Source organism: Palaemon carinicauda, chromosome 5 (assembly GCF_036898095.1).
Source record: "Palaemon carinicauda isolate YSFRI2023 chromosome 5, ASM3689809v2, whole genome shotgun sequence".
Lineage (NCBI taxonomy): Eukaryota > Metazoa > Arthropoda > Malacostraca > Decapoda > Palaemonidae > Palaemon > Palaemon carinicauda.
In genome coordinates this window covers 94,390,503-94,407,035 of record NC_090729.1, presented here as the reverse complement: position 1 = coordinate 94,407,035, position 16,533 = coordinate 94,390,503, and the positions used below count along the sequence as shown (strand labels likewise).

The 16,533-nt window shown below is 53.4% G+C and overlaps 1 protein-coding gene and 1 pseudogene across 3 annotated transcripts in view; both read right to left on the bottom strand.

The window, feature by feature from the left end:
- The window catches only part of mRpL13 (mitochondrial ribosomal protein L13), a 386,598-nt gene that overhangs the window by 345,513 nt on the left and 24,552 nt on the right, over positions 1-16,533 (bottom strand). The gene's annotated exons all lie outside the window — the stretch shown is intronic.
- On the bottom strand, positions 7,035-7,153 carry LOC137641750 (5S ribosomal RNA; annotated as a pseudogene).

Sequence of the window (16,533 nt, the reverse complement as noted above, 5' to 3'; positions counted from 1 at the left end):
CAAATCCGGGGGGACAACGAGAAGATCTACTCCTCTTCGTAGGTTCTCGTCTGTCACCCACCACTGGAGGTCCGTCCGTTCCGCAGGTCCCATAGGGATCAGGACGTCCGGAGAATCGTAACCTTGATTCCACCGGGACTTGAGTCGCCACTGGAGGGATCTCATCCTGAGGCGGCCGTTGGGAACTAGACGAGCCAATGATGAAAGATGACCGAGGAGACATAACCACGATTGGGCTGGAAGTTCTTATCGTCTGAGAAAAGGGCTTGCGACTTTCCTCAGCCTTGCTATCCTGTCGTCTGATGGGAAGGCTTTGTGGAGATTGGTGTCTGTAACCATGTCTAGATATACCAGTCTTTCAGGGGGAAGCAGAGAGGACTTCTCGAGATTTACGATGATCCCCAGATCCTGGCAAAGTCCCAGAAGTTTGTCCCGGTGTTGAAGAAGGGATGACACTGAGTCTGCTAGGACCAGCCAGTCGTCCAGATAACGGAGACGGATGCCAATCCTGTGTGCCTATGAAGATATCAGGGTGAACACTCTGGTGAAAACCTGTGGTGCTGTGGAAAGACCGAAACACAGCACCTTGAACTGGTACTCCTTGTTGTCTAGGTTGAATCTTAAGTACTTCCTTGAAGACGGATGGACTGGGATCTGGAAGTACGCGTCCTTTAGGTCCAGTGTGCACAAGAAGTCTTGCGGTCTTACTGCTAGTCTGACAGTGTCCGCCGTCTCCATGCTGAAAGGAGTTTGTTTGACAAACTTGTTCAGAGCTGAGGGGTCGATGACTGGTCTCCAGCCTCCAGACGCCTTCTTTACAAGAAAAAGTCGACTGAAGAAGCCTGGAGATTCGTCGAGGACCTCTTGGAAAGCCCCCTTCTTCAACAGGGTCTGGACTACTGACCAAAGGGCTTGCCCCCTTGCTGATCCCATGGCAAGGGAGCTCAATGACACTGGATTCGTCGTCAGGGGAGGTGGAGATGTTGTGAATGAGACGCGATATCCCTGACTGATTACGGAAATCGTCCAAGAATCGGCCCCGAGTTGTTGCCACCTGTCTGCACAACTTTGTAGGCATCCCCCAACTGGTGGACATGCAGAAGGACTGCCAATCCTAACGTTTGCGGCCTCGGCTGCTCCCTCTAGGATTCTTACCTCCTCTGGAGGACTTTTTGCCTAGGGCTTAGACACCACTGTCTTCGCTGCTGCCGTCGGTTTTGTGGTCTTGGTCGGACGGGACTGCTGGGGTGTGGAGGCTTATAGGGCTTAGATGTCAAAGCCCTACGAAGGAGGGAGTCTTGGTAGGACTTCCTCCACCTCTCAGCGGCCTGTTCCACATTCTTAGGCTCAGACAAGTTCGTTCCTTCTAAGGAAGAATGCCTGAGCCTATTTATCTCGGTGCTAGGGACCTTTTGATGGAACCTCTCAGCCACCGCATCCCGACGTTTCAGGATGGTGTTTGCCCACAAGTTCGAGACTTGGTGGACCAGAAACTCGATCGTGCGAGTGCCTGAGAGGAGGAACGTCTCCATAGCTTTCCTGGTACGTTCTTTGGAGAAGTCCTCAGAGCGTATCAGGATACCTAAGGTCCCTAACCAGATATCCAGCCACGAAGTGGCTTGCATAGCACACTTCGCAACCTTCTCCTGGTTAAGGATCTCGGTTGCCGAGAACGAGACCTGTCGGTTGGAGAGTTTCTCATGAGGGACTCCCCTGGTAAGCTCTTCCAACGAATCTCGAAGTACCTCCTTTGCTGTACGCGAGGAGGTGGGAGAAGCTTGTTGCCGGCACTGGAACGGTTGGAGGAGGACAACTCAGAGAGCTGAACAGCGATCTTGTCCTTGGTACTCTTAACCTCCTGAGACCAGGACAGGGCCGCACTAGTCTTAAAAGGTTTTTGAGTGCCAAACACGCGGTCCAAGACCGTGTTTTTGCCCTCTCGAGGGGGATCTCTGGGTCGGCAAACCCATTGAGAGCCCTCATAAGAGTCAGAACCTGCCAAAATGCATGCTCTGACTCTTGTAGTTCTCCTCCGGATGTTGGACTTGCTGCGAGGTCTCCTGTCCCCAAAGGCTCTTCTTGAGGAGATTCGCGGACGTTCTCTGAGTGGCTAGCTGGCTCTGTCCTAAGTCTTGTCGAGGATTTTGGTACCGTCTTCGAGTCCTTCGACAACTTCCTGGGAAGGATGTAGGACTCTAACATAGACGGTGGTAAGTTCCTTTCAGCCCCTACCCGGGAAGACTTTTCAACGGGAGGTGAGGTTTCCTTCATTGGTGCGATGGGGGAAAGTTTCTTCCCGTCCTCGTCCGACAGGGAAGGAGAAAAAGTCTGGGGGGGTGAAGGAACCTGCCTCAAAGTCTTGCGAAGAGTCAACTTAGCTCTCGGAGAAGTCACCGCGTCCGGAACTCCTCTTTTTCTCTTCAGCGGGGTAGAAAAAGCCAAGGATCTGTGACCTAACTCAGAGAGAACAGGCTTGAAAGCAGGCGTAACTGCTCTGATTAGCGCACCAAACCATGGTTGTTGACTGACAGACGCGCTATCAGACACTCCCTCTGGAGGGACAGGGATCGACGGATCCCTAGGAGGAGTTTCCATAGGGGGATTTGCCTGAAAAGAAGAAAAAGGGATCCTGCACCTTTCTGGATGTTTCCATTCCGCCGCAATGCGCGCTTATGCGCTTGCGGGGAGGGGAATGCAGCGATGGCGACCTTGCCGTGCGTTGTCCAGCAGCCTTGCGCGGGGGCGCGGAATGGTGCTCGTGCGAAGGAGAATACTAGGTGTCGCGGGTGGGAGACTAGCGCGCGCGCGATTGCGAGGGCGCGCAGGAGAGTGATGGCGCGTAGGAGCACGCGGGGGAGACCGTGGGTACACAGGAGAGCGCGCAGGAGACTGATTGCGTGCGCGGGCGTGCAGGATCAGGTCGTTGGAAACGCGGGCGTGCAGGATCAGGTCGTTGGAAACGCGGGCGAGAGTTCGCGCGCCCCAGTAGATGTAGGGCGCGCGCGCAGGAGAGATACCCCTGGCGCGCAGTTGGAGCCTGTGCGCATGGGTGCGCATCCTGTGAGCGCGCGTCAGTATGGTGGCGCGCAACTGCAGGAGAGGATGGGCGCGGGCGCATATCCTCGTGGGAGCGAGAGGGTAACTGCGCGTGACTGCGCCATGGCGCACTGGAGACAGCAGTTGGCGCGTTGGCGAGCGCTGGTGCGTAGGAGAAGTCTTCTTTGACTTCCCGACAGCGCCCAGATCCGAAGATCGTGGGCGCACAGGAGAGATCGTTGTGCGTCGGCGCTGGCACGCGGGAGAGCGCTGACGAGTTGGAGAGCGCTGGCGTGCAGGAGGTTGCTGGCCCGCAGGGGGTTAGTGGCGCACTGACGTGCAGGTGAGCGCTGGCGCGCAGGAGAACGTTGGCGCGCATGCCCATCATTAGCATGGCGCATAAGAGACGTATGCGTGCGATGGCGCATACGCCCTTGATGTCCCGTAATAGGGTTCGATGCCTGACGAGCATGCAAGTCAGGTTTCGTAGGCGCGTAGCGCGCATCAGCTCTCAGGAACGGCGACGGCAGGTCAGCAGGTCTGTCGGGTGGAAGGTCGACGTGTCCTTTGAAAGGACGACCTTCCACCGAAGGGGATCGCGAACGATCCGCCGAGAGGTCCAAGACCATAGCAGGAACAGTTGGTGAACGCTGACGAGGCTCCTCTGCGGCAGACTGCAACGGAGATGATGAACCAAAGAGGCGCCTCCTCACCACAGATGAAGGAAGGCCTCTCTGGCAAAGAGGAAGGCGAGCCTTACGACGGATACGCCCTCAGGGGGCCGTTGGATCAGCAAGCTGACCTTCTGCAGTCCTCCGAAGAGGAGTCTCTGTAAGTGAACTCCCCCGAGGGGAAGCAACAACAGCAGGAGAGACTGTTGGACTTAGTCTCTCCCACGTTGGTTGAGCAGGAAAGGGAGAAACTAAGCCTTCAGCTACTGTGGGATTTGAAGAGGCAGAGGTATTAGGAGATACCGCATTGGATACCTCTGACACCACAACGTCGATAATCGACAGACGATCAACCTCTGCCAAAGTCGGCGATTGCTTGACAGCGGCACCCAATGGGATGTAGTCAAGTAATGCTTCCTTGGAGGGCGAACCCTCGAGACCCAAGGAAGACCAAAGCTGAAATATGACAAATTCGAAGATAATTTGTATTTTTCCCAACCATACAAACCTTAGCTATTTACAATGGGTTTACCTTTTAGCGCAGCTGAAATGGCGAGCCATTAGAATTTAACGAGGGTGTATTACCCCCGCACTAGTTAGTGGGGGGGGGGGGTAGGGGAGTGGTAGCTAGCTACCCCTCCCCCCCTCACACACAGATGAATGCTCACTTTCACTTAGAGGTAGGACTTGTCTTGGGGGACAGGGCTGGCAGGCAAATATGTGTAAATAGCTAAGGTTTGTATGGTTAGGAAAAATACAAATTATCTTCGAATTTGTCATTTGTTCCGTAACCGAAATACAAACCACGCTATTTACAATGGGTGACTTACCCATTAGGAAGGGTGGAAAGTCCCCAGCCATACTGGCTTTACCCGGGGACTCAGAATCCGAGTGAGTCGCACTCGAGAAAAGGAGTCCCTGCACCTCACAAGCTCCTTGCTCCGCAAGGAACCGTGTGGCCTACATAAGTTTGTGTGTGAAGGAAGAAGTGTGACCCGTCCTAGGCAGTTGACCTGGATTTCCAGAAGGAACTCTGGGTTAAGACGTTCCCAATACCACCTCGTCAGGGTATGGGGGACGCGACAGTATTGACTCATGGTTTACCTGCAGAGGTTCGAGGTCAGCTATGCAGAGACCAGGATGCTGCCTCCCCGTAGAGGGGATGATAAAGAAAGAAATAAGGGCCAGACATACTTCTTTCGTTCATGCAGACTAAAACCTCATAACAATGCCCTCAACCTTCTGCTACCTGTCCAAAAAGGAGCCTGAGGTTAGATCAGCTGTTGTGTAGCCACCACAGAGCGATAGAAAACGTATCGAGACTCCTCTGGGTCACGCCCTGCAGGAAGCGGGCTGCAAAGGTCATTAGACGCTTCCAGACTCCAGCTTGTAGCACCTGCGTCACAGAGTAGTATTACTCGAAGGCGAGGGACGTTGCGATGTATCCAACATCGTGCTGTAGGGCGACGTGACGAGGAAGGGTCTGGAGACAGGTCGAGATGAATGTCCTTGAGTCCGGGCTGAAGAGGTATACTGGTGACTCTTCCCCGTGTCCTCCTTGTGCTCCCAAATTGGCTGCAACTGAGGACAAACTGCAGCTGTTCCCAAAGCTAACCTCTCGATTCCTTTACTGGCAAGAAAGAGAAGGTCTTGGGACATCAGATACAGAATGGAGACTCGAAATCTTGAAGGAATTGGACCGAAGGGCCGGGACCCCCAGATTCTGAGTCTAGCCAACAACTCAGGAGCGAACCTGAATGTTGCCTTCCCCTCTTCCTTAGAAAGGGGGAGTCGTACGAGACCAAGAAGATTGCTTACACACTGGCCGTGGCCAGAGTGAGCAGGAGACCCAAGGCGGAATACAATCCGAGGCCTGTTGTAAAGGGTCTTGAGAAGATCTCTTAAAGGACTAAAAGTCCGAGCCATGCTCCAAGTTGGAGGTCTTCCTTCGACTAGGGCAGGGACGATCGTACCTTCGCATGAGCGAGGAAAGATCCAGCGGACAGGAAAAAGTTATTCCTTAAAGCCTGAAGGTCAGGGAAAGGCTGAGCGACAGGCTTCATTGCCGAGAGCGGAAAGGAGTTTCCTCCCGCCGAAAGGCAATAAGACCGTTATTGCTGGAGAAGAGGCCTCAAGGGAAGAGGTATATCTACCACGGCACCAACCACCTTAGACTCTTCACTTTGCCTGGAAGACCCCTGCGGATGACTATCGCAGATGACGCGACCTCCGTACCGAGACTGTAGCGGGTTGTCTCTTCTTGAGGAGGAGGCGTAGTGTCTCCAGGCATGAAGCCAAAGCGACGCCCCGGTTCGGGAGAGATGTCGCAGTGTGGTTGTTTGAGTAGTCTGCGCCGTGGGAGAAGCTCTCCCGGGAGTTCCGTCAGGGGAAGCAGAGTGTCCAGAAACCGTTCTGCGCATAGTCCCAGTGGAGCTCTCCCATTGAAAGGTTGACAGACAACCTGGTTTTGTTGAGACCCATTGTCCACAGACAAAAAGGAGGGAAGACGCAGGCGTCGAAGTTGTCCCACCATCACCGGAATGCATCTTGCCAGAGTCTCGGGGTCTGAGACTGGGGGGAAGAACAGCGGAAGCTTGAGGTTCCAAGCTGTCGCGATCAGGTCCCCCAGACCAGGACTTGCTGGTTACCCAAGGTCAAAGACCCCCAGGTACACTCTCTCTACGAGGCTCTGCTCGGATAGTCGGAGAGAACATTCCCCTGCCTGGAATGAGAGAGCCGATGGTGGTATTGAGAGAATCTCAATCATCCCGGTATCTCTACTGCAAGATGTGAAGGTGTGAAAATGCGTCCCCTGCTGGTTAGAATACGCCAGAATCATGAAGTCGACGCGCACGGGGCGACTCGGCAGGAGCTGTAGGATCTGTAGAGGGGCCAGACTAAGGCCCCTAAGCCTGCCTGAATGATGGAGAGGTATCCTTCAGGTCTTGACCATAGGCCTGGACCGGAACATGGCCCCCCCTTTCCTTTGACGAGTCCGAGAACAGCATCAAGAATGTGGGGAAAGGACGAGAATATCCACTACCATCAAGAGGCTCCATAGGTCAACACCCATTGCAGGTCTAATAGTTCCGCTGGTCCCATAGGGGCCAGGAAGTCCAGTTAAACGTTGCCTGAAGCCACCGGAACTTGGACCGCCCCACATGTAACTTATCCTGAGGCGACCGTTCGGACTATAGACGGGTCAATGAGGAAAGGAGAACTAGGAAACGTTCCAAGGTAGGGCTGAAAGCTCTGCTTGACTGAGAACAGGTACTGCGACTCTCCTCAGTCTTGCCACAGTCAACTGAAAGGAAGGCTCGGAGGATGTGGTAACAGAATCTGGCGTCCCCAGGTGGTCACCCATCCAAGTACCGACCAGAACCGACGTTGCTTAACCTCGCTGGACGGACGAGAAGCGGGGTTTCCAACGTGGTAAGGCCGTTGACTCAATATCATGGCCAGATACTCCAGATGTTGAGGCAGAAGAAGAGAAGGCTCCAAGCAAAATACCATGAACCCACACTCATGGTAAGCATACGGAAGCTTGTCCCGGCGCTGAAGAAGGTCGAACCCGAGCCTACCGGAGTTGACCAGCCCTCCAAACAGCAGAGGAGGCGGAAGCCTGGACCTGAGCGGCCATGAGGAAGGCAGGGAGAGTTCTCTGGGGAAAAAAACCTGCTATGCCACGGCGGGATATCCACACTGCATCATAAGCAGGAATACTTGCAGTCTAGGCTGAATTCGACGAGCTCCCTGGAAAATGGATGGAATGGAAACTGAAAGTACCCGTCCTTCCGATCCAGGGTTTAAGGAGTCCTGTCGCCTCGTTACCAGTCTGATCGATTCTGCTGTTCTACGCTGGCCGAAGTTTGTTCGAAAAACTTGATCAGGGCTGAGAGGTCGACTACGGAACTGACCTCTCAGATCCTTCCTTACAAGAAAGGATCGACTGAAGAGGCCGGGGGTGAAGCCGTCGATGATCCTATGGAAGACCTTCGCCTAAGGTATGGATCATTCTGCCCGACCGGGCAACTCTTGCTGACGCTATGGCATAGAGCTTCAGAGACACTGAATTCGCTGACAGAGACGGCAGGCGCGATATCCTTGGCTGATCACAAAGATTGTGCGGGAATGGGCATCGGGAAGCTGTCATTCGGATGAGTAACCTTAAGCATCCTCCCAGCGAAAAACCTGCAATCCTAGAGTTCGTGAACTCTGCCGCTCCTTTTAGGACTATGCCCCCTGACAGGAGGGAACTGCAATTGGACACCTTGTCCCAGTTGTCGTAGCCGATAACTTAGGCCGACGTGGTTGAAAGAAAAGGGCGCTGGAGCCCTGCAGAGTCTGGAAGAAAGCGCCTTGGAGGAGTGAAAACGGAAGTCGATTTCCTCCGCACAGCCGCTGTCTAAGTCTCTGTCCTTGGGCACAAACAAACTCTTCTCAAGGATGGAAGGGTGTCTGAGGTCGTCGACCTCCACAGATGAGACACCCGAAGGAAGCCCTCAGTCAGCACGTCCATATGGTACAACATCGAGCTTGTCCGCAAGTTAGATACTTAACGACGAATGGCCAAGGTGCCTGAGCTCGAGAGGAGGAAAGTACCCATGATCTTCCTGTAGCTTCCTTGAACCAAACCTCGGGCCGTAACCGAGGAGGGAAAGGACCTGGTAAGCCCCCAGAGGAAGGGGTAAGCAGTCACCCCTTGTCCGATGGAGAAATCTCGAACGGAAAGCCCCCCCGCCAAAAATCCTTCCAGGAAATGACGGGGAAGGGCTAACCCAGGTTCTGGAAAGAGGAGTGTTGCTCAGATCTCCCTGAAGTTTCTCCTATTCTTGCAAGTGCCATGCTCTGCGTTTACGGGGTGAGGCCGTGTTCTGGAAATACACTCCAGAAGAACTCGCCAGGCTGGCCATGCTGCGAAAACCCCAATGGGAATCGTGGTCGCAATCGCCCTGGAGCTCGCGCGATGGTAATTCAAAGATTTGCGCATGGGCGAACGTGGAAGCGCCCACGCGCGGTAACGCAGGAACGCAAACGAAGGTGAGCGAAGGAGCGCAGAAGGAGGGCGAGAGCTGGTGGTCGCCGAGCGATAACCCATAGACGAGCAATGGATACTGCAAGAAATAAGCCGACGTTTGAGCGAAGAAACACTGTAGGTTCGAGCGATGGAACACCGTCGGTTCGCGCGACGGAACACTGTCCGTCCGCGCGATGGAAAACCGTTAGTTCGCGCGCGGGCGAACATTGGAGAGCATGAGCGTATACGTGCAGGCACGTGGGCGTGTGGGCGTGCAGGCGAATGATCGCGCGGGCGCACAGGCAAGCGGTCGCGCAGGAGAACGGTCGCACAGGTGAACAGTCGCGCAGGCGAACGGTCGCGCGGGTGCGCAGGCGAACGGTCGCGCGGGCGCGCAGGCGAACGGTCGCGCGGGCGCGCAGGCGAACGGTCGCGCAGGCGCGCAGGCGAACGGTCGCGCAGGCGAATGGTCGCGCGGGCGCGCAGGCGAACGGTCGCGCGGGCGAACGGTCGCGCAGGCGAACGGTCACGCAGGCGAACGGTCGCGCGGGCGCGCAGGCGAACGGTCGCGCAGGCGAACGGTCGCGCAGGCGAACGGTCGCGCAGGCGAACGGTCACGCAGGCGAACGATCACGCGGGCGCGCAGGCGAACGGTCGCGCGGGCGCGCAGGCGAACGGTCGCGCGGGCGCGCAGGCGAACAGTCGCGCGGGCGCGCAGGCGAACGGTCGCGCAGGCGAACGGTCGCGCGGGCGCGCGGGCGCGCGGGCGCGCGGGCGAACAGTCGCGCGGGCGTGCAGGCGAACGGTCGCGCGGGTGCGCAGGCGAGCGGTCGCGAGGTGGGCAGGTGAATGAGCGAGAGTTCGAGGCGGCGAACGCAAGCGTTTGCGCGATGGCGAGGAAACGCGCTGCCGCGTGGGCGAGGAAGACCGCTGGCGATATGGATCAACAGGCGATCGGTGGTGAGCTGGTGAGCGCTAACGCGCAGGTTGGCAAAGGCGCGTTGTGGCATGCTGACGCGATGGCGAGCAGCATGCGCAGGTGAGCGATCGCGCGATGGCGAGCAGCATGCGAAGGTGAGCAATCGCGAGCAGCATGCGCAAGTGGGCGATCGCGCGATGGTGATCAGCATGCGCAGGTGGGCGGTCGCGCGATGGAGATCAGCATGCGCAGGGTGGGCGGTTGCGCGATGGCGAGCAGCATCCACAGGTGGGCGGTTGCGCGATGGCGAGCAGCATCCACAGGTGGGCGGTCGCGCAATGGCGATCAGCATCCGCAGGTGGGCGGTTGCGCGATGGCGAGCAGCATCCACAGGTGGGCGGTCGCGCGATGGCGAGCAGCATCCGCAGGTGGGCGATCGCACAATGGCGAGCAGCATCCGCAGGCGGGCGATCGCGCAATGGCGAGCAGCATCTGAAAGGTAGGCGATCGCGCGATGGCGAGCAGCATGCGCAGGTGAGCTAGTAGCTGGCGAACCACGTTCCTTCAGAAGTGTTGGAGAATGTTGGCGTGCCGGCTGTAACACACGCAGGCGATCCGGAGATCGCCGAGAGACAGGTGATCGCTGGCGAGCTGATGATCGCTGACGAGCAGAAGGCAACGCGTGGAAGCCTGCGCATAGAAGAAGAGTCCTTGACCCTGACCTGAACCGAAGTTCTAGATCGCGAGGGCGAACGTGGGCGCACAGGGCGCGTAACAGGAACCAACAGGAACAGCAGGGATGATCATCATGAGAGCGCTGACGAACAGGAGAGCGCTGATGAGCAGGAGAGCGCCTGTGCGCTAACACTGAGCAGGAGCAGGAGAGAACCCAGCAGAAGGGCACGCAGGGGAACCCTGACACGCAAGGGAAGAACCCCCGTGGGAGGCAACCCTTTGCCCCGAAGGGATCGTTGTCCGCCGGGAGACTGATGTCCGTCGGAAGACCGTTGTCTGTCCGCCGGGAGACTGATGTCCGTCGGAAGACCGTTGTCTGTCCGCCGGGAGACTGATGTCCGTCGGAAGACCGTTGTCTGTCCGCCGGGAGACTGATGTCCGTCGGAAGACCGTTGTCTGTCCGCCGGGAGACTGATGTCCGTCGGAAGACCGTTGTCTGTCGGGAAGACCGTTGCCCGTCGGAAGACGAGATCAGACTGCTGTCCATCTGCACCAAGGCGGAAGATCAAGAAAAAGGAGTTGTAGGCTGCAAACGGAGATTCAAAAAGGCGCCTCTTAGCACCCTTATAGGGAGATGAGAGGCCCTTACGACGAGGCGGACGGTGGGCCTTACGGCGAGGGAGGCCAACAGCAACAGCAACAGAAGAATCCTCCGAAGAGGAGTCTCTATGAGTGTACTCTCTCGCGAACGAAAGAGAAACACTTCGTAGAAGAGACTGGTCAGCCAGTGACCTAAAAGGAGCAATCCTCCGAAGAGGAGCTCCTGCAGTTGCCCAGCCCCTTGAGCGAAACTGCAGGTGTGATCGCTCAGCACCAAGAGCATAGTCGCACGAAAAAAAGGCAAGAGAAGAACCCCCCAAAAGGGGAAATACTCAAGCCTGGACAGGAAAAACTTCCCTCGGAACGAAAGTTACCCGCCCAAGGAGGCAAGCCTCCTGAGAGTTCTAAAATGAACTGGAGAGCTGTCCGTCGTCACGGGAGTACTTCCAGTAGAAGGAGACATGCCCCTGACGAAAATACAAGGGGGGAGGCAGCAACAGCCGAATCACCAGGCCTCCACAAGACAGCTCACACCGTTGCCATATTACAGAAACGAACTAGATCGGTAACTGTAAAAAAATAAAACCAAAAACATTAGTACACATTCATTCCCCCGGGAAGGCTCCGAAGAGGAAACCTGAGGGAAAGGAAACAAGAATTACACAACAGGCATGTGCCCTCACAACCACTTACACTCACGGAAGGAGAGCTGTAACCAAAACAGAATTATAACAATTATAATTATGTAACTATGTAATTATGTAATTTGAAAATGAATGAACACTAAAGAAAGAACGAAAACCCCGAAAGGAATCGTTCAACAAGCTGAAAAAAAAAAAACAACTACAATTAGATTCATAAACTAATTGAGACAAACGTACGGCGTAGCAACCCCCCCACACGGAAAGGAAGCTACAAGGGCGTAGTAACACGTAGTAAAAGGGTGAACGACCTCAAGAGAGAGAGAGAGAGAAAGACATAAGTCAAACTCGATCGCCACCCATAAAATTACGCCGTGGTGGCCTAACTGCCGAGGACTCCACGTAGATATCGTACACTACACACACAACTCTGAAAAGGAAACTTACTGATTTCTATACTCAAATATATATACAAACATGAAAACATGTTTACATATATATTGAGTAAATGAAAAGCAAGCGATTAAGTAAAGACAAAACAAACAATGGCTGCCAAGAGAGGACCAAGACAGAGACGTCTGTCACAGTCCGAGCCAAAAGTGAAAGTGAGCATTCATCTGTGTGTGAGGGGGGGAGGGGTAGCTAGCTACCACTCCCCTACCCCCCCCCCCCCCGCTAACTAGCGCGGGGGTAATACACCCTCGTTAAATTCTAATGGCTCGCCATTTCAGCTGCGCTAAAAGGTAAACCCATTGTAAATAGCGTGGTTTGTATTTTGGTTACGGAACAAAGATGGGTCAATGATACATCCTCCCCCGGGGGGAGAGGTGGAGCTACCTCGCTAGGGGAGGCAACGCCATCTCTCGAACCCCGAGCTTGGAAAACAGTACCATGGTCTACGCTACCACTCGATAGTCTCTTGAAAGAGACCGATCGAGTGGGAGCTTCGGAGGAGGTTTGGGCAACGGAAGAAGAGTCCTTGGGTTTTTCTCCTTTCAAAGAAACCTTCGAAGGAGAAAGATCCCGCCTGGACTTCTTCTTACGTCGCCGAGAAAACCTCTCCCACTGGGAGGTAGACCACTCCCTACACTCACCACACTTGTTATTACTGTCACACCGTTGGCCTCTACAGTAAGGGCAAAGGGTGTGAGGGTCTGTCTCGACCACCGACATGAATGTTCCGCAGGGGCGGTCGGGTAATCCAGGACAGGTGCGCATAATCGCAGAGGCCAACTTCACACACAAACCTGTCAAAGAGAAAGCAAAAAAGCATTAATGGCTGCCAATGAGCGGCGAGGATGAAAGAGGACACGTCGATCTACCATCTGAGCCGAGAGCAAAGTGAGCTCAAGCACAGATGTGTGGGGGGGGGGTAGCAAGCTACCCTCCCCTACCCCCACTAACTAGCGGTGTGGGTAGTAAACCCTCGTTAAATTTTAATGGCTCGTCATTTCAGCTACGCCGAAAGTAATCCCTTTTAAATACCGTGGTTTGTATGTCAGTTACGGAACAAACTGCGTTTATAAAAAAGTACCGGGACGAAAATTCTGTAAAGAAACTTGTGATAAACTGTGTTATTACCAGAATTGACTACTGCAACTCCACCTATTACAATTTACCAAAAGTAAAACTTAAGCAAAAAAAACATAATAAACAGAAGAGCAAGTCTGATAAAAGGTGTTCTACCTAGAGAAAGGATCACCCCTATACTAATCGATTTATACTGGCTGCCAATTAAAATGGAGTTTTTATGATAAAACAAAGTTTTATGAATACTGTATTTACCTGGCAGTTATATATATATAGCGATAGTCTCTGACGTCCAGCAGAATTTTTCAAAACTCGCGGCAACCGCCGTGTGGTGGTTGTGTGGTTAGGTGGTTAACAACCCTTACAGGGTGGTACTTGGAATCATTCCCGTTTTCTGTTCCTCAGATCATCTTTGCCCGACCTGTCTCCTGAGAGGAGGTGGGTGGGGCTTAAAATATCTATATAACTGCCAGGTAAGTATTCATAAAACTTTGTTTTATCATAAAAACTCCATTTTTATGAATAGAACTTACCTGGCAGTTATATATATATAGATGATTCACACACTTGGTGGGCCCAAGGTGTAACACCTTTCATAATCTACTCTTACCTCTCTGAGGTAATGAGAGACGGGCTTCTCTAAAACGCTGCGTCCATAATCTGTTTAACTGACATATTCTTACGATATGCCAGTGAAGTAGCAATGGCTCTCACCTCGTGAGCCCTTACTTTTAAAAGACCAAAGTTCTCCTCCTCACACAAGAGGTGAGCTTCTCTTATTGTCTCCCTCAAGAAGAATGATAATGCATTCTTTGAGAGGGGCTTTTGCAGATCTTTCACTGAACACCATAAAGAGTTGGAAATACCTCTAACATTCTTGGTTCGAGATAAATATGCCCTGAGGGCTCTAACTGGGCAGAGGAGCCTCTCCTGCTCTTGATCCACCACATTAGTGAGGTTAGGGACCTCAAACATCCTCGGCCAGGGTTTTGATGGGTTCTCGTTCTTAGCGAGGAAGTCGATCTTCAACGCACATACTGCTCCATCCTGGTTAAAGCCCACCTGCTTTTCAATAGCTGAACCTCGCTGATCCTTTTTGCTGTGGTCAGAGCCATCAGGAAGAGGGTTTTCTTAGTAGCATCTCTAAGGGTCGCTTGTGAGATGGGTTCGAACTTCCTATGCAGCCACAGCCAAATTCCAAGTCGGGGGTCTTAACTGAGCCTGCTTAGTTGTTTCAAAAGACTTCAAGAGATCTTTCAAGTCTCTATCCTGAGTTAAGTCTATGCCTTTGTGCCTACAGACTGCTGAAAGCATACTCCTGTACCCTTTAATAGTGGATACGGCCAGTTTAGAGTCTTGCCTGAGGACAACAGAAAATCAGCTATTTGGCTCACAGAGGTAGTGGTTGAAGAAACTTTGTGCTGCTTACACCATGCTCTAAAGGTTTCCCACTTCGATTGGTAGACTCTTTGCGAAGAGACCCTCCTCGTTCTGGCGATAGCTCTTGCAGCTTGCGCAGAAAAGCCTCTCCCTCTGACAAGCTTCACGATAGTCTGAAGGCAGCCAGTCGTACAACGAGGGGGTTTTGATGATACCTCTCGAAGTGGGGCTGTTTGAGAAGCTTTGGACTTGGAGGAAGACGTCTTGGAAAGTCCACCACCTCTGTGAACCATTCTCTTGCTGACCAGAATGGAGCTACCAGGATCATTCTTCCTGATTCGAGGAGAGCAAATTTCCTGACGACTAGATTGATGATCTTGAACGGGGGGAACGCATTGGTGTCCATCCCCGTCCAGTCCATCAAGAAGGCGTCTACTGTTATTGCCTCCTCGTCCGGGACTAGGGAGCAGTAGTTGGGGATCCTTTTGTTCTGGTTGGAGGCGAAAAGGTCTATTGAAGGCCTCCCCCATAACTTCCACAGACTCTGACAGACCTGATGGTTGAGTGTCCATTCTGTGGGAAGAAGTTGCCCTTTCCTGCTGAGCATGTCTGCCCTTACATTCTTCTGTCCCTGCACAAATCTTGTTAGAAGCTCTAAGTTGTTCTCCTTCGACCACAGAAGGAGGTCTTTTGCTGTTTCGAACAGGGACAGAGAGTGAGTTCCACCTTACTTTCTGATGTAAGCCAAAGCCGTAGTGTTGTCCGAATTGACCTCCACTATCCTCCCCGAAACGGAGTCTTTAAAGGCCTTCAGTCCTAACAGAATGGCCATCAACTCTTTCCTGTTGATGTGCCATCCGTTTTGTTCCTTTCCCCAAGAGCCTGAGACCTCCTTGCTTCCTAGTGTTGCTCCCCATCCTGACTCCGAAGCATCTGAGAACAACACTAGGTCTGGGTTCTTCCTGAACAGGGAGATTCCTTCCCCTAAAATAGATGGATCCAGCCACCAACTCAGATGAATTATGATTTCTGCTGGAATGAGGAAGGAAAAGGAGTCCTCCTGAATCTTCCTGTCCCACACCCTTGATAGGAAGTGTTGAAGAGGTCTGAGGTGCAGTCTTCCCAGAGAGACAAATTGGTCGAGCGAGGAGAGGGTTCCCAACAAACTCATCCAATCCCTCGCTGAGCACCTCTGTCTCTCCAGGAATTCCTGAACCTTCCCGAGGCACCTGGTCTGCCTTTCTTAGGAGGGAGAAGCCCGAAAACGAACTGGGTCCAGAACTATCCCCAAATAAAGAATTGTCTGACTCAGCTCGGTCTGGGACTTCTCCTTGTTGATGACGAGACCCAGTTCCTGAGCCATCATAAAAGTCTTGCGTAGGTCCTCCAAACATTTCTCCTTCGACCGGGATCTTATCAGCCAGTCGTCCAGATATAGAGATACAGTACTCTTATCCCCTCTTGATGAAGCCATCCTGCCACATTCGCCATTACTCTGGTGAAAACTTGAGGAGCAGTGTTGAGGCCGAAGCAAAGGGCCTTGAATTGGAAACACTGGCCCTGGACCATGAATCTTAGGAACTTCCTTGAAGTCGGATGGATGGGGATGTGAAAGTAAGCGTCCTGTAAATCCAGAGACACCATCCAGTCCCCTAGACGTACCGCTGCCAGCACCGACTGAGTCATCTCCATGGTAAATTTTGTCTTTACCACAAATACGTTCAGAGCGCTGACATCTAGAACGGGTCTCCATCCACCCGAGCTCTTGGGTACCAGAAACAGGCGATTGTAGAAACATGGAGAAGATAGATCCAGGACCGGTTCTATCGCTCCCTTCTCCAGCATCTGGTTCACCAGATCCAGTAGCGCCCCTTGTTTCATGGCGTTCGAGTACTGCGCCACTAAGGCTAGAGGTGTATGAATTTGAAAGCGAAGGCTTCTTCAAGAGGGGGATCTTGTATCCCTCTCTGATGACCAAGAGGGATCAGGCGTCCGCTCCTCTTTTCTTCCAGGCATGCCAAAAAAGTGACAGCCTTGCTCCTGCCGCTGTCTGGAGGACTTAGA